Source organism: Chrysochloris asiatica, unplaced genomic scaffold (genome assembly GCF_000296735.1).
Source record: "Chrysochloris asiatica unplaced genomic scaffold, ChrAsi1.0 scaffold00284, whole genome shotgun sequence".
In the NCBI taxonomy this organism is placed as follows: domain Eukaryota; kingdom Metazoa; phylum Chordata; class Mammalia; order Afrosoricida; family Chrysochloridae; genus Chrysochloris; species Chrysochloris asiatica.
The window spans coordinates 3055566-3061476 of NW_006408802.1; positions in this window are offsets into that span (position 1 = coordinate 3055566).

Below are 5911 nucleotides of genomic sequence, written 5' to 3' on the forward strand. Positions count from 1 at the left end.
ATTATAATCAATGTAATGAAACAAGTTATATGAATTGTTGAATGTGAAACTGATGATGTGCCCTGTAAACTTTCACTCAATCCACAATAAAAACCTTATATTTAAAAAAAAAAGCCAATGATACTGAAGGAAAAAGTCCAACGTGCACTGAAGGAACTGGCAAAGAACAAGGCTCCAGGAATTGATGGAATACAAATTGAAATCTTTCAACAAGTGAGGCGGAACTGGAAGCACTCATTCATCTATGCCAAGAAACTTGGAAGACAAGTGTCTAGCCAACTGAATGGAAGAGGTCTGTATTTGTGCCCTTTGCAAAGAGAGGTGACCCAACAGAATGTGGAAATCATCGGACAGTATTTTTGATATCCCAGGAGAGTAAGGTCTCACTAAAGATAATACAGAAATGGCTACAATCATACACTTAATTTACAAAGAACTTCCAGAGGTTCAAGCCAGATTCAAAAGAGGACGTGAAATGAGGAGTATCATTGCTGACATCAGATGTATCTTGGCTGAAAGCAGAGAACAACAAAAAGATGTTTACCTGTGCTTTTTTGACTAGATAAAGGCCTTTGATTATGAGGATCAGGGCAAGTTATGGACAACATTGCAAAGTATGAGTATTCCAGAACACTTAATTGTGCTCATAAAGAACTTGTACATAGACAGGCAGTTGGTTGAACAGAACATGGGAACACTGAATGGTTTAAAATTAAGAAAGATGTGCAACAGGGTTGTATTCTTTCACCATACTTATGCAACCTGTATGCTGAGCAAATAATCCAAGAAGCAGGGTTATATAAAGAAAACATGGCATCAGATTGGAGGAAGACTCATTAACAATCTGAAATATGTGGATGATACAACCTTGCTTGCTGAAAGTGAAGAGGATTTAAAATGCTTACTGATGAAAATCAAAGACCATAGGCTTCGGTATGGATTGTGCCTCAATGTAAAGATTCTCACCACTGGACCAATAAACAACATTCTTACCAATGGAAGAAAGATTGAAGTTATCAAGGCCTCCATTCTTTTTGGATCAACCATCAACACTCATGTAATCAGCAACCAAGAAATCAAATGACTATTTGCATTAGGCAAATTTGGTACACAAGACTTTTTTAAAGTGTTGAAGAGCAAAGATGTCAGCTTGAGTACTAAGGTGCACCTGACCCAAGCCATGATATTTTCAATAACCTGATATGCATGTAAATGTTGGACATTTAATAAGGAAGATAAGGAAGATCATAGAAGAATTGATACATTTGAGTTACAGTGAATAAGGAAAATTATAGAAGAATTGATGCATTTGAGTTACAGTGTTGGAGGATAATATTGAAGGTACCATGGGCTGCCTAAAGAATAAATGTTGGAAAGAAAAAAGTACAGCCAGAGTGGCTCCTTGGAGGCCAGGATAGCCAAACTTCATCTCTCATACTTTGGACATATTATTAGGAGGAACCAGTCACAGGAGAGGAATATCATGTTTGGTAAAGTGGAGCGTCAGTGGAAAAGAGGAAGACCCCCAAGCAAGATGGATTGGCAAAGTGGCAGCATCAATAGGCTCAAGTGTGGCAATAATTGTGAGGTTAACCCAGGACTGGGCAGTGTTTAGTTCTGTTGTGCACAGGGTCGCTATGCATCAGTACCAACTCGATGGCACCTAACAACAACAGTGCAGCAGATTAGAATAATACAATATATCATCGTATTTCCTGGTGGCTGCTTCATGAGTGTTGATTGTGGATCTGAGAAAGTCCAGTGCACCCTGGACTTATCTGTTTATTACCATTGGCTCTTGCTCCTATGCTACCTCTTGAAATGGTTGAACATCAAACATTTCTCTTTGGTACAGTGTCTGTATTTCTTACATCTTCTTTGGATATTTCCCAAATCATTGAACATTTTTCCTTCAGACACCTTCAATATTGTATAAAAGGGTTGAATTTCTCCAACAGTTCTTTCAGTTTGAAAAATGCTAAGTGTGTTCTTCCCTTTATTTAAAAAAAAAAATTCTGAGTCTTTGCACTTTCATTATACTTTACTTTGTCTTCTCAAGCTGCCTTTGGAATCTTCTGTTCAGATCTTTTACTTCCTCATTGATTCCTTTTCCTTTAGAATCTCTACACTATAAAGTAAGTTTCAGAGTCTTTTCTGAAATTAATTTTGTTCTTTACCTTCAATCTTGTCTTCTTTAATAAACTTTTGCTTTCTTCTAGTATGGTGTTCTTCATAACATCTAATGCATAAAACTTGTTCATGAGATACTCTATAAATTCAGGTGGGATACATTCCAGGTCATATGTTGCCTCTCATGGACTTGTTTAAATTTTCTCCAGGTTCAGCCAGAACTTGCATATGAGCAATTGATGGTCTGTTCCATAGTCTTCCCTTGGCTTTGTTTGCTGATCATATGGAACTTTTCTGCCATTTCTTTCCAAATATGTAGTTAATTTGATTTCTGTGTATTCCATGGGGTTAGGACCATGTGTATAGTCTTCTTTTATGTTGTTTTAAAATAGTATTTGAAATTAATAACTCATTAGTCTTTCAAAATCCTATCATGCAATCTCTCACATTACTTCTATCACCAAGACTGCATTTCCCAGCTACTGATACTTCCAATTTGCTTCCAACCTTCAAATTTCAATCTCCAGTAATTATCAATACATATTTATTGCAAGTTTGATCAATCTCACACTGAAGAAGCTAGTAGAATTCTTCAATATTTTTCATCACTGGATTAGTGGTTGGTGTGTAAATTTGAATAACAGTGGAATTAACTGGCCTTCCTTATATATATATATGTTATACTATCACAGACAACACTGTACTTCAAGATAGATATTGAAATGTTCCTTTTGGTGATGAATATGATGCCACTCCTCTTTAATTTCTCATTCCTTGTTCAGTAAGTCATATGATTGTCAGATTCAAAATGGCCAACAATGGTCCATTTCATCTCAATAATACCTAGAATAGTGATCTTTGTGCATTCAATCTCATTGTTGACAACTTCCAATTCTCCTAGATTCATACTTCATGCATTCCATACTCAGATTTTCAATGGATCTTTATAGTTGTTTCTGTTCATTTTGAGTAATACACCATCAGCAAAAGACATTTCTGAAAGCTTTACTCCATTGGAGAAGGCAGCTCTTCCCAGTTGTATTCTTAGTCCTTTTCAGCCTGAGGGGCTCACCTTCCAGATCTACATCTGACAATATTCAGGTGCTATTCATAATGTCTTCATTTTCTGATAATATACCTGATAATGGTGGTAGTGGTTATGTACTGTGGAGTTATTTCCAAATTATAGTGACCCTGCATAGGGTTTCCAAAGCTGTAAATCTTTACATGAGCAGAAAGCCTCATCTTTCGCCTGTGGAACAACTGATAGTTTTGAATTGCTGACCTTGAGGTTAACAGACTGACTATTAACCTCTACACTACCTGAACTTCTGCTATTCAAAAGGTTTTGAAAGACTAAACTTTGAGAAGTTCAACTCTCCTTCTTATTAGTCTGTCTTAATCTGGAATTTCAGCTAAAACCTGTTCACTATGGGTGATCCTGATTGTATTTAAAACTCCAGTGGTGTAAGGTCCAATATTGCAGCAACAAGCAAGTCACCATAGTACAACAAACTGACAGACCAGTAGGGATAAAAGAGAACTGGTCTTTTAAAAAAGGACAAATGTCAAGTCAATGTTCCTGAACAATTCTAAGAACAAAAGTCTCTAATAAAGTACACTGATTGTTAAAAGTATAAAAAAACTTCCTTTTGGCAGAAAATCATCAAATTACTAATCACACCAAGATATTTTGACATCAAGATATAAAAAGTGGCCATTCGAAAGGCAAAAAGTGACTGGCTTACAAGCTTTCAAGAGAGAGCCTGATCCAGAGGGCATGGAGAAAGGTAGAATCTCCACTGAGCAGTATCCAATATGTGTGGGTGAGGATGATGAAAGGAGATGGGATAACACTCTTGTGGCACAATAGTGAATAACTGCTATCAGGACTGACTGTGAGGGTTGGGAATGTAAACGTAGACATTTTGTAGTAAAAGGAGGGGAGTGGTTGACTTTGCAGTCCAGGAGCAGAGGCCCCCAGGACCATTAGAGGAGACGAGTGAAGTATGGGACCCTACCTAGAGAAACAGGGACGCCAGAGATGGAGGCAAAGATGATGATGTGGACAGATGGAGTGGCTGGGGACTCTAGACCCAGAGAGGGAGAGGAGCTGTGTGTTGATGACTGAGGGGCAGGCTTGCAGGGTATACCCTATGGTTGGTTGACGATGCATGGAGGAGACTGTAACCATGGCAATGAAATGATATACAATAGGATGAATGTTAAGCCAATGTTCTCCCATGTAAACTATCACAAAATTCACCATAAAAATAAAACATTCAAAAAAAAAAGGTAACCACTGGAAAATACTAGGAAATAAAAAATAAATCCAAATATGTATGCTGTTGTTGTGGTTGTTAGGTGCCATCGAATTGGTATAGACTCATAGCAACCTTATGCATAACAGAAGGAAATATTGCCTGGTCCTGCGTCAAACTCACAATCGTTGCTTTGGCCAATTATGTTGCCAAAATCCCAAGCCATCTCTTTGAGCCTCTTTCTCCTTTTCACTGAACCTCCACTTTACTTCTCTGACTACAGGGATTGGTCCCTCCTGATAATATGTCCAAAATATGAGAGATGAAGTCTGGCCATACTTACTTTTAAGGAGCATTCTGGCTATACTTCTTCCAATGCAGACTTGCTTGTTTCTTTTGGCAGTCTGTGGTACCTTAAATATTCTCTTCAACACCATAATTGAAATGCATCAATTTTACTATGGAATTTTTTATTCATTGTCCAACTTTCACATGCATATGAAGTTACTGAAAATATCATGGCTGGGGTCAAGAACACCTTAGTCTACAAACTGACATCTTTGCTCTTGCACACTTTAAATAAAAATTCTTTGCGCAGATTTGCCTAATGCAATGTGTCATTTGATTTCTTGACTGCTGCTTCCATGAAGTGTTGATGGTGCATCCAAGCAAAATGAAGTCTTTGACAACTTCAATCTTTTTTTCTATTTTTCTTCATGTTATTTCTGGTCTAGTGGTAAGTATTTTTGTTCTCTTTACATTGGGGTGTAACCCATACCAAAGGCTGTGTGGTCTTTGAACTTTCACAGTCGGTATTTTAAATCTTTTGTGCTTTTAGCAAGCAAGGTTGTATTATTTGCATATCACAATCTTGATGCCACATTTTCTTCATATAATCCAGCTTCTCAAAATATTTGCTCAGAACACAGATTGAATGAATATGGTGAAAGAATACAACCCTGGCACACACCTTTCCTAATTTTAAACCAATCCATTTTCCCTTGTTCTGGTTGGAAAACTGCCTTTAGGTCTATGCACAGATTCCTCATGAGCATGATTAAGTGATCTGAAATGTTCATTCTCTACAATGTTGTCCATAACTTTTCATGATCCATACAATTGAAAGCCTCTGCATAGTCAATAAAGCACAAGTAAACATCTTTCTGGTGTTCTCTGCTTTAACTATAAAATCCATCTTATGTTAACAATGATATCCCTCATTCCACATGCTAGTCTGAATCCAGCTTGAACCTCTGGCAGTTTCTGTCAGTGTATTGTTGCAGCCATCTTTTTATTATCTTTAGTGAAATTTTACCTGCATGCGATAGTACTGATATTGTCTGATAATTTTCTCATTCTGTTGGTTCACTTCTCTTTGGAATGGGCACAAATGTGGATGTCTTCCAATCAGTTGGCCAAGTAGCTATGTTCTAAATTTCTTGGCATAGATAGATTAGTATTTCCAGTACCAAATCAATTTCTTGAAAGATTTCAATTTGTATTCCATCAATTCATAGAGA